The 12,637-nt window shown below is 42.8% G+C and overlaps 1 protein-coding gene across 3 annotated transcripts in view; it reads left to right on the top strand.

Moving 5' to 3' along the window:
- Positions 1 to 830: 830 nt before the first annotated feature.
- Positions 831 to 12,637, top strand: part of TBPL1 (TBP-like 1) — a 36,318-nt gene continuing 24,511 nt past the window's right edge. Inside the window, exons 1-3 of one of the 3 annotated variants that reach the window (XM_011962130.1) lie at positions 831 to 1,536; positions 1,995 to 2,235; positions 2,423 to 2,425. The gene's annotated coding sequence lies outside the window, so the exon portion shown is untranslated. Of the gene's footprint in view, positions 1,537 to 1,969; positions 2,236 to 2,422; positions 2,426 to 12,637 lie in introns of those variants that run through there. The other 2 variants (XM_011962129.1, XM_011962128.1) reach the window with 2 other exon arrangements.

Below are 12,637 nucleotides of genomic sequence, written 5' to 3'. Positions count from 1 at the left end.
GTAATTGACATTCCTGCTTCTAGGTATTTGGCTGGTCCCCTTGAAGGAGAATGCCTCGTAACGACCTTAGAACTGGTCGCCATTGCTGTAACGTTGACTTTTCAGCAGTGGCAGTAGCCGCTGGAATACACAGTTTCCCCTGCCGTTTCCTTGGTAAATCATGTTACTTTCCAGCCTAAAACCCCACTTTCCCTAGCACTTGGAAGAAAGTCCAAACTCCTTCCACGGTCTACAAGGCACTGAAAGTTCAAGACCTGATTTCCCTCCAATTTCAATGGCTATCATTCTTCCGTTGCTCTGTTTCCTGATGCCCTAGCCACACTAATACCCCAGCACAGCAAGTACTCAGCGTATCTTGTTCCCTCTGCCTGGAACACTTTATATACATCCTTCCCACTCCCATCCCTTTTAGAAATTGGCTGAGACGTTACCTCCTAAAAGTCCTCTCCCCACCACCACACAGCCATTACTTTCTAACCCAGCCTCTTGTTCACTTTCTTCATTAAACCTGACCCAACTATAATTACTATCCCTTGAAAAATAAAGTAGTACAGAAATGAAAACAAACTCCATCATTCTACAGAGCTTTCAAATGCTCAGATGTTTCTGAACACTCAGAGGGGAAAGCAAAAAATCAAGAGGCATCCTTGGAGGTCTTGTAAATAATAAAATACCCAAATGGTTGCCTACTGCCAAAACCCCAAGAATTCAGCCCACGTCTTCTCTTTTAAAAAGGCAGTGGCATTTTCATTTTTTTCATCTGATTCCCACCAATCAGAGGCCAGGTACCCATGAACCCGGCTCGGCGTGATCTTTTAATAATTAAATCAGGGCTGCCATTGACCTCAACTAACGCCAGAGGCTTCTGACTGCAGCCGAGCTCTGGTGGAGAGGCCGATGCCGGCCTGAGAGTGGGAAGCGTGGGGCTGAGAGCCAGGGGCTTCCGCGCGGCGTGGCGGGGCCCTCTCAGGGCCGTTAGGCGATTTTCGCTCCCGCGGACAGCGCCTCTCAGGCCACCCCCGAGGGACCCCGAGGACGCACTCGGGCCCCAGCGCGACGGTTCAAACGGGCCAGTGTGTGCCCCCGGGGTCCCCCGGCCCCTGCAGCGCTACCTGGGCGCAGAGCCGCGGAGGGTCTCCGTTCCTAGACGTCCTCTTAACACCGGGCGGCCTGAGTCCTCGCCAGCATCCGCCCTCTCCCACCTCCCATCCTTCCTGGATCCGCCTCTCGGTTCCCGAGGGACAGTCCGGACCGCAAACCCACGTAGAGTAAGGAATGTGGAAGGAACAGACGACAGAAGTGGCAACGCTCCTGCGTTATCCCTCCGTCTCGCCACACCTTGTGCCTCCATCTCTCCCCGTTTCCTTCCCTCTGTCTGTCATCTGTCATCCCCTGTCGCTCTAAGACCAGGATTCCAGTTCGCCTAGTGAGGAATCTCACTAGGGGAATTTATCGCGGCATCATAAATTAACGGGTTCATTTTGACTGAAAAAGCGAAGGACTTTTTTCAGGCAGAAGACAAGTCTTGTCTGGTCGGTAAGGACTAGCTTCACCAATTATATAACGGGGGTGTGGGGAGAACCTTTTGTATAAATTTAATGAGCTAATGAGAAAGTTCTACGGTTTTGACAAAAAAGTCCACCTAAATATTCGGTTGTATGCCAGAAATTACTACACATGTTTAGATATCAACTAAAAATATACAAGGGATTCATGGTGTTTTCAGAACCCTTTCAAGCGGTTCTTAAACAAAAAAGTCTAGTCCGATGCCCATTAGCACCGCCCCCATCCCACCTCTCACCCCACGCCGCGCCCAGCGGGGTGGGCAGGAGGGGCCTGATTTGGGGACCAGGAAGGAGGAAAGAAGGGTGGGGGCGGGGGACGGGGAAAGTGACGGGAGCAGTGAGAGCCGGAAATGAGTGGCTAGCGAGGCACCCAGGAGCGCCCTGTCCGGCGGCGCTCTAGCCCACGCGCGCTGTCTCTATGCTACCCAGCGTCTCGTCTATTTATTGTCGCGGGGAAGCGGCGGCCGCCTCGCACCCGGAACAACAAAGCAAGGAAGACGGAGTCCGAGCCTCGGGGGCTCCTAGCAACGGGCCGGGGCGGGAGTTCCATGGAGACTGGGGAGCGCGCCCGTCTCATCCTCATCCTTGTCCTCCAGCTTCTCCTTCGCATCCGACGCAACCGGCAGCAGCGCTGCCGCCGCGTCCTCAGCCACCGCTCCCTCTTCCCACGGTAACCCCCTAGGCGACCCTGGACGCGGGGAGGGCGGGCGGCTGAGCGGCCTGAGCACCGGGTGCGGGGCGTCTTGGGCGCGGGGTGGGCATGTGCGGAGCCCGGGCCAGACTTGGGGTGGGATGTGTTGGGGGCGGGCGACTGGAGGGCAGCCGCTGAGGTGGGGGAAGCCGGTCCGGTGGCCGAGGGAGTGTTCAGTTCTGAAAAGGACCGGGCGATATTTGGCGATCTTGTTAGGGATAACGGGTTGGGGGTGGGGCGTCCGTACCTGGGAGCGTTATCGAACCTAGTGTAGGATAAAAAAAGAGGGTTTGTGTTTCGTTTAAGCCACCACTGGGAAAGACAGAGATTCCTCATCTGTCTCTGGAGTCATCACCCAGGGGAAGAGGGACCGGGCAAAGATGCTAGGGGTCCGTTGCTTCTCAGAAAACTTCCAGCGGCCTCTCTAGTAGCTCCCCAAAAGCGGCTTCGTCGGTTTCTGGTTCTGGCAATGCCGGCAGCCCCGCTTTATTTTATTATTATTTTTGACCAAAATTAGGATTGATGGAGAAGGATCTAGAACTGAAGAACAGAAAATGAATTGTGGGTAGGGCTAAGCAGGGATGAGAGTCGGGATAAGTGATAAAAATAGCCAATAAAAGCCCTAAAAGTAAATCTAATAGGGCATGAGGGCTTAAAAAGAAAATCTCTCCTGCCGAGATGTGCATCTGCAGGCTCTGTCAATGTGCTCACTGCAATAAGACTCAAACTGCAGTCAGTCCACATCTGTGAGCTCTCTGACTGCATCTGTCACCTGCAGTTCCAAAGCGACACTGGCAGTAAGTGCATGAGCTTCCGTATCTAGGGTTTAGAACAGTGCCTTAAAACTGTGACTCAAGAAAAGGGAGTAAGCTTGGTGGTGTGTGTGTGTGTGTGTGTGTTTAAGCAATGTGGATTCTCTGGGAAAATTTAAAAGGAGACATATGAGAAGATTCAGCCATCCTGGCATAATTTCGCAGTCTCTTTGAGAAAATGGCAGTTCATTCCAATTGAGAAGTGACTGTTAACACTATCTGGCTGAAAGGCTTATTCACAGTTTGGTATGCCCAGTGAAATACCAGTTTATGTTATCTCTTTAGTCTTACATCACAAGCTGCTTAATGGTTTTATACTTTTCAAAATCATTTTAGGTGAGTAAATGAGGTTTTCCTGTAGCACAATGAAAAGGCCACATATACATATAAAGTTCTTTATGTAAAGTTGAAGATTAAATATGGAAATAAAACTGATAAATCATAGGAGCAATTAGGTCAACCACAGCTTCTGGTTGTCCCCCACCCCTTTTGTTAAACCTGACTTCTCTTAAGCAAAAAGGTGTCATCCTTTCCCCAGCCTCCTCTTTACATACCCTCTGCCCTCAAAATCAGTATCAGAAACTAGTGACCTACTACTGTGTGCCCTTGATTGGGTTGGCTTATTCCTGAATGAGGGCTAGCCAGAATATAGTTTTAACTCAGGCGTTTTCATCTTAAGCTTTTAATATGGAATTGAGATCCAGTGTCTGTTAAAGGAATTTCATTCATGTGTAAAGAATTGGACAGGATGGAAAGTGTGAACACTGGGAAACTTAAGTTGCATTTTAAGACTCTAAGAAGAAAAAGATAGATTAATGAATCAAAGACTGTTGCTTAATCTTTGTAGCAGTTCTATGAAAGATATGCTGGGATAACCATATTTGAGGCTGTGGATGTTGAGTCCTGGGATTATCTTTGTGCATATGAGACTTGACAAAGTGTCCCTCAACCTTAGGGCTGCCATCAGACTCACTTGACCTAGACCTTGTTTGCCGTTGTCTGTCTCTTCATTGTTTGAGTGAGGGTCAAGCCCTAGCTTCCACCTTTATGAGCAATCCAGTGTCTGCTTTCCCTGCCCTCCTACGCCCCAATACTCCCAACTTTGGTGGTGGTTTAGTTACTCTCTTTTCTTAATCATGTCCCAATCAAAAATGATTTTTTATGCTGTATCATTTCTGTTTCTTACGGCATTTTCAACGTGTCTTTCGCCTGCATATGCGTTTCATTAATGGGATTTTATCTGTTGCATTTTCCTTCTGTACCCCTCCTCTTTATTTGGAAAATTGAAGTTGTCATGTTGGATTTTCTGTATTCATTTTGAATTAACTGTTGGTTGTGAATACAACAGGTTAAGAGCCTGTGCTGAAACTCAAGAGCTTATATTAAATTTTTGAACTTAGCAGAATGAAAGACATTAGAAGTCCAAATGGTAATACAGTAATTGTTGACGGTCACTTTTAAAAAAAGTATTGCAGAGCCTGTTGTGTGTTTTAAATTGAACCTTAGATTTTCATGATTCTTATTCTAAAAAAATTATTCTTAAAATCAATCTTGACTGAAATTATATTCTGCCAAATTTGAGGGAACTACTTATACTGATTTCCCCAAGTTATTCTTAACATAGAAAATTGTCACATCAACATTTTTGTGGATGAACACATATAGAATGCAGAATTTGCTATGAAGTAGAACAAATACTTAGGAAACGTATAGCTGAATGTTTTTGGAGAGAGTTCTTCTCGTGGACGTGGCACGTTATTTAAAAATCAGAAAATATTGTATAATCTAGTTGAGTGAACATGAGGACTGGTTTTAGATGAAGGGGACCAGTAATAACCTAGGTGATTGATTTCCTTGTGTTTCATCATAGACCATGTTTTGAAATTATTGCTATAAAATACAGACGTTGCAGCTGATTTTTAGAAGAATTTGTAGTAGAATGTTTCCACATTGTCTCTGAGTTAAAATCTCTGGTGTTTTCAAATTTTAGCTGTATTGTGACATTCGAACTAATAACAATTCCCTGAAACTTACATCCATTTTGTTGCACCTTTTGTATGCCTGGTGTCGTGTCAGGTGTGCAAAGCTGGATGAAAGAGATATTTCCCTTCAGGTGCTTTTTGTGCACTTGTAGATAGCACAGAAATGTCCTATGTGTGTAACAAAACGTGACACGCACAGATATGAATTTTAAATTCTTTATTACATACTGCCTGGTACTGTCGTTATTGGTGAATGGACTTCATCATACCTGCTAAATTAGAAGTTTCTTGAGGATCAGGAGTATGAGTTGCCATCATATTGTATGTTCCTGCCCTGTGTGTGTATTTTGAAGATTATCTTGTTAACAGAAGGAGATACATGTTTGTTTATTTCACTTCAAGAGCTTAGCTAGTGGATGAAGGGAACCTTTTTGAAATCTAATTCTTGATGCCTAAAATTTCAACTTTGTATTCTGGCTGTGGACATGCAAATTATAAGCAATGACACTTTCTCAAGTATGATTAGAGCCTTCTTCTAACCAATTCAAACAATAAAGATAATGATGGACTACCTTCACTTGAGTAGACACGATATTTGCTCTTGTCACGTGGCTACCACTTTGGGAAATTTCAAAAGGATGAGAGACAGTATACATATCTAAGGTTTTTCCAGGCTACGTAGACAGATTTGATTTTTGTATTATTAACCAGTCAGTCTTTTTCTTTAGAAGACAGATGGAGTTTGTGTGTTTGTATAGTTGCGAAAAAGCAAGATTCCGGAAGTATGTCTTTAGTGGAAAGGAATCAGGTCACGTCAGAAATTCTACTCATCTGTGACTAAAGGGGGATAAAGTTGAGAATTTGGTTTAAATGGCCGGTTTTGTGGGTTGAAGCATTCTGCTATGGATCCCATTAAATGTTAAAAAAAAAAAAAAAAGAAAACCTCAATAGGGTGATTTCTGGGGCAGTTCAGATGTGCCTTTATGTGGGAGTGAATAATGAAACTGTTTAAAATTTCACCAAAAAGTACAGCACAGAAGATTGGCTGTTGGTTACTTTTACCATCCATTAATAAAAAAATACTGAAAACCAGATTTTTGAACTGGTTTTAAGGACAGAGTTTTCTTAGGACATACGTGGATGACTTCAGCATTGAATTGCGCTTAGCACAAGATAGACATCTGTGTGTAGACATTGGCCCACGGTATGTTTTTGTTTTTTAACTCACTAGATAGCACCTAAGTCTTAAAAGCAGTAAAAAAATTTGTTACTATTAATAAAATGGTTCCCATTCCCGCTCCTGATAAATTGCAAGTATTTTCATTGTGAGATGAGTTTTGATGAGAATCACTTACTTTTCCTTGAGATTGGGGTTGGTACAACACTTAAAGAGTACAGACTCTGGGTGCAGGCTGCCTGTGTTCAGCATCATGGCTGTGCTTTTAATTAATGGCATGGCCTTAAATATTAAAGAGCTTTCTCACTGCCCTGAGGCCCAGTTTCCTCTTCTGTACTAGGGGGTTAGTACTACTACTACCTTACAGGGTTGCTGTGAGAATTAAGCGTAAAGCACTTAGAACTTTAGTTAAAAGCTTAAAAAAGTGTTAGCAGGTGCTAGTAGTAGTGGCACTGGATAGTATATTAAAGGTGAACTGTTGGACCACTTGGATGCTTTGTTTCTTTGGTTGAGAGGCTTTCTACTAGAGCATTGAAATTCTTTTTATTTCTGATCACTAACTATTGGACTCATCTCTGCTATTAGGATTTAGGAGGGGGAAGTACTTTTCTTAAGTTTTGAATTGTCACACAGGCATCTGGTTATCACCGATGGCAGATGGACTAAGTAAAGAGAGACATCTCTGTTTCTTGGAAAAGGAAGGCCAACAAAGCCTGGGCTGGCACCGTGTTGCAGCTATTGAAATACTGTTTCCCTGTGGACTTGACTTGTTTAGCTGTATGATACTTCTGAATAAAAGGAATAGACCCCAATGGTTTCATTTAACAGAATTAGGCTTTCTTTAGAAGGCACCATTTTTTACTTGTATAATCTTAGTTGATGGTAAATTTGAAACTTGTTAGTATCAGTGTAAAGCCATGTATTGTGAGCTTTCTGTGCCACTATAAATGTTCTAATAGTAGCTTTTTTTGTAATTTTAGTGGTAGCTAAAATTGCTGCTCTGCTGCAATAATTCAAGTGGCTCAAGAATGACTTCGTAGGATTGCAAAATTGTTTGTTTATGGTAAGGCTAAAAACAAATACTGAAGCTACCTAATCAGGAAAATAATTTGATAATTAGAGTTTTGTTTAGGCTGCTGCTGAAATAGCTAACTTTAAAAAGTGAAGACCAAATGTTTTAGTTTAGTTGTGTGGACATTGGAAACTGCTGACTAAAAATAAATGTTTCTGCCTAAACAAAGTGAATTGCAGACTGTTCTTTCCTATTCTGGCTAATATCCGGGTCTTGATTTTTAGTTGAAATCTATTTTTATAAAATATATACTATAGAGGTTTATATAAAATATATTATTAAAAGCATATTTTGCTTTAAATGTGCAGGGTAAAGTGTTATAATTCCTTCTTCCATGTTGTGCTGGTTTTATTTGTTTCAGCTGGTTTTTATAAGCTTCCACACACTAAGGAGGTTGGCAAATATGCTTGTATTTAGAGGTGTGACTTTTGTTTTCCTGTTTAAGAGAGGAAAGGATCGTGACTGTTGCACCAAATAGACAGAGATATATATTTCCTTTAGTTTTAGATACCCTGAGGACTGTGCTGGGAAATTTTTTTTCGTTTGAGACAGACTCTCACTCTGTCACCCAGACTGGAGTGCAGTGGTGGCGTCTCAGCTCATTGCAACTTCCACTTCCCAGATCCAAGTGATTCTTGTGCCTCAGCCACCCAAGTAGCTGGGATTACAGGCATGCACCACCACGCCTTGCTAATTTTTATATTTTTAGCAGAGGTGGGGTTTCCCCACGTTGACCAGGCTGGCCTCGAACTTCTGGCCTCAGTGGTCTGCCCGTCTTGGGCCTCCCAGAGTACTGGGATTATGCGCAATGGGCACAAGCCACCATGTCTGGCCTGTGTTAGGAAATTTTTAGGAAAACAAGTTGCCAAGGTTATCAGTACTGTAGTCCACAATAAAACTTGCCTGTTTTGAGACAAAATTCTGTCTAACATATTGTTAATATTTCTCTAATGTTCTTTCTTTCTTTTGTTTTTGTTTTTGTTGTTGTTTTGTCTGTTTCGGAGATGGAGTCTTGCTCTGTTGCCCAGGCTGGAGTGTAGTAGCGCGATCTCGGCTCACTGCAACCTCCATCTTCTGGGTTCAAGCGATTCTCCTGCCTCAGCCTCCTGAGTAATTGGGATTACAGGCACACAGCACCACACCTGGCCATTTTTTTTTTTGTATTTTTTGTAGAGATGGGGTTTTAGCACATTGACCAGGCTGGTCTTGAACTTTTGACCTCAGGTGGTCCCTCCACCTCAGCCTCGCAATGTTGGAATTACAGGCGTGAGCCTCTGCACCCGACCACCTGGTGTTCTTTCTGTCACACTCTTTTTCAGGGACAGATGTTGCTGTTTTTCAGATATGAACATACTAAAGTCAATGTGTAACCCAAAAGTGCAAATATGAAGATGGAGATTTGATTTATGACTGTGGACAGCATTTATAGAGCCTGTTACTGTTTGAAACTCAGTTAACAAACTTGAAGCTTTTGTGGAACAAGAACCACCCCATCCTTTTTAATTTGTCAGATACTTCTGGTGAGCCACAAGTGTTTTTCCTCTCACCTACTTATGGCTGCAGTGTGTTCCTTGGGCATTTCCAGTGACTTGTGTGCATGTACAACCTAGGAAAGTTGTAATGAGCATACTTTAATTGCTTGTGGGTTGACCACATTCCAGGATCTTTGCTAGTTACAGATTAGGGTGGTTGCAGGGATCACAAACAACCATATTGAAGGCACAATGACTAATTCATTAGACCTTCCTCAGCAGAAATTAGCGTGCTAATCTTAAAGGTACTCTATTCTTTACTCTTCTTTTGTAGGGAGGTGGTGGGGGGAGGCCTTCAGTAAGGGATGCTGAGTGGCTCGACAGATTAAAAGCTATATTGCTAATGGAATCTGTAGGTCCCAGGATAGCAGAGAAAGCCTTTGGCTGACAGCTTTTTTTCTTTTTTTAATTTTAAGAAATTCAACACTACTCCTTGGCTGTGACCAGTAATCTTGAAACTTCCACTTCAGTGTGCAGTACAAAACAACTTGGATAATTATTTAATTTGTCTGTACATTTAGAATATGTGCCTCTTGATTTATTCTTTCTAGGCCCTTGGTTTTGGCCTCTTAAAATTAGAAGAGTTTCAAATGCCTGAAGCCATATTCCGAATTTGTTTGTCTTGGTTATATACTTTTGCTTTCTCTTTGGGAATAGAGGAAAAATGGCTTTGTCATCACACCTTGTTTAACTGAATGGTTGATATCTTGAAAGTGGCATTCTCTGATGACCAGCTGTAGTGGAATTACCTATAGGCTATAGAACATGGGTGAGTTAGAATCCTTGGGGATGAAGTAAAGGCGATAGTAACTTTCAGAGGATGAGAAAATGGAATATAAAAAAATGCTGAAGGTCAGTAGGTGTGTTTCAATTAAAATAATTCTTTTCTTACATCTGAAATCTATTTTGTATTTGTAAAAGCTCCTGGAACACAGTTGCTCTTCAGGATTTGGGGGTCTGGCCTAAAATGATTAGTAACTTGTTAAGTGTAGAAGCACTAAGTATAACAGACCAGAAAGTGAAATAAGGTAAGAATAGGATACTGTTGGAGAACTTGAGTTGGTTGAGGCTACTCAGATTCTTATTGCTGTAGTGAAAGATATCTACTCTTTACACTTACCTGCCCCCGACGCCACAAACCATTTTCTCAGTTGTTCTTAAGGTATTCATGTAATTCGTCAAGTTTTTATTGAGTTTAGGACCAAATGCCAGCAACTGAGCCAAGTTCTAAAGACACATATTTAAATTAAACGGTTATCTTCAAGGAACTTGGTGTCTGCAAGTTCAGTAAACACTTATAACACCAACAGTACCATTCATTTACTGTGCCCTCTGCAGGGTTGCTCTTCTCCCAGTGTTTCATATGGCTGGCTACTTCTTATCCTTCTTATCCTTTAAGATCTCGTTTTAAGATTCTTTATTTATTTATTTATTTTTGAGATGGAGTCGCACTCTGTCTCCAGGCTGGAGTGCAGTGGCACAATCTCGGCTCACTGCAACCTCCGCCTGCCGAGTTGAAGCCCCAGGAGGGTAGCTGGGATTGCAGGCGCACACCACCATGCCCGGCTAATTTTTGTGTTTAGTAGAGATGGGTTTCACCATGTTGGTCGGGCTGGTCTTGAATTCCTGACCTCGTGATGCGTGCGCCTTGGCCTCCCAAAGTGCTGGGGTTACAGGTGTGAGCCACTGCACTCAGCCAAGAATTATTTCTTATCTCTTAGAAAGTTGAAAGACCTTACCTGGATCATTCCTCCTGAAGTTTCTCTTTCGTTATCTCGTTTCCTTTATAACACAGATCACATTCTCTTGATTATTTTGTCAACCTATTTGTTGTCTTTTTCTTCCACTGAAATACAACTGCCATGAGAGTTCCTTGCCTCACCATTTTGTTCTGAGCTATATTCCCATTGTCTACCCGCAGAGCTTGGTTCACGTGAGTTGCATACAAAATATGCAATTATGCGTAAAAGTTTCCTAGTTGAAGGAGTGCCTAAAGGACAATTTAGGCAGCTATAAAACCAGGAAACGGTCTGTTACTGGAAGAGGAATGTTGTAAAGCTGAGAATGTTAAGGTGTGTTGGAAGTGGAAGGGTTAGGTTATATAAGGAAGATCGGGGGTGGGAAGTCCACTGCATTCCAAGGCAAGCAGATGAGATTCTGTTTTTCATTCTAAGAGAGCCAAGAGATGTTTGATAGGGAGACAATTAGGAAGATAATCCTGGTAGCTATTTGGTAGATGGATTAGAGCATGGAGAATGCAAGCAGAGAGTTCCATTAAAAGCCTGTAGCCATAATGACATGTGAGCTGGCCTAAAGTAAAACATTGTTGCTTTGGATGCAGAAAAGAAGCTAGATTAAAAGTTAACTGAGCAGAGAAGGATGAGAGATGAAGGATGATTCTGAAATTTCTGGTTCAGGTGAGCGAGTGTTAATTGTGACTCACTCCATTCACAAAATTACAAGGAGATCAAGATTTTTTGAGGTGCTTAATGAGTTTTGTTTGGATGTGTTGATTTTAATAGATATGCCTAATAGATGATTGGGAATATGGATTCAGATATCTGATAGGTCAGGATTGATGTAGGAGCCATCCATAAGCTCATAATAGCAACTGAGGCCTGGAAAGTTTAAAGAGGAAAAGGATTTCAGGCAGTGGTTTATAACCTTTAGCAATCTTAAACCCACTGGTAATATGAAAAAAACAATGGCCTGCTCAGGTACACATACAGATTAGTGTGTATGCAATTTCAGGGGGTTCCTAACCTCTGGAACCTGTTGTTGAGCTTTTCAGGGTCTGGCATGGGTTTCAGTTAAGAACTTCTGATTTGAGGAACAGAGAAGTATTTGAGATGGGGAGGGAATTCAATAAAGCTTCCTCAGAAGCCAGGGATAGGACATGGCAAGGGAGCAGTTGAAGAATCAGAGATTCCCAGTGCTTTATGCTCTAGAGTAGGAGGGAGTTTCAAGTGTGCCATTGAATTCAGCAATGAGCCATTCATTTGTAACATTTTGTACTGTGTAGAGGCAGAAGACAGATTATGCCGGTTTAGAGCATGAAATGGAGTTTGGGAAACAAGGGATGGTAAACAGAGTGTAGAAGTCTTAATGTTCTCTGATAAACAGTACTGATAGAAGAGTAGAGCCCTTTTTAAGGACTTACAGAAAGGGAAATTCTATTATTTTATTTGCCTCTGATGGTGTTTCAACCCAGTGGTTCTCAACCGACTACCCATTAGAAACATCTTGGAAATGTTTTCAAAATTAGGGCCCTGTCATGGTCAGTTAAATCTGTATCTGTGAAGTTTGAGCATCTTCATGGTTATTATCTTGTTTCTGTTGTTTTGTCTTTTTGTCTTTTTATTTATTTGTTTAAGGCATAGTCTCACTCTGTAGCCCAGACTGGAGTGCAGTGGTGTGATCATAACTCACTGCAGCCTTGACCTCCCAGGCTCAATCCTCTTGCCTCAGCCTCCTGAGTAGCTGGGCTTATAGGCACACACCACCACATCTGGCTAATTTTTTTTTTTTTTTTTTTGCCGAGACAGAGTCTCGCCATGTTGCTCAGTCTGGTGTCTAACTCCTGGGCTCAAGCCACCTGCCCACCTTGGCTTCCCAAAGTGCTGGGATTACAGGCATGAGTCCACCAGGCCTGGCCTTGTCTTTTTCTTAATAGTTAAGAACTGGCCGGGTGTGGTGGCTCACGCCTGTAATCCCAGCGTTTCGGGAGGCTCAGGCGGGTGGATCACAAGGTCAGGAGATCAAGACCATCCTGGCTAACATGGTGAAACCCCGTCTCTACTAAAAAT

This window comes from Colobus angolensis, unplaced genomic scaffold (assembly GCF_000951035.1).
Source record: "Colobus angolensis palliatus isolate OR3802 unplaced genomic scaffold, Cang.pa_1.0 Scaffold58, whole genome shotgun sequence".
In the NCBI taxonomy this organism is placed as follows: Eukaryota; Metazoa; Chordata; class Mammalia; order Primates; family Cercopithecidae; genus Colobus; species Colobus angolensis.
This window is presented reverse-complemented; position numbering and strand designations above follow the sequence as displayed.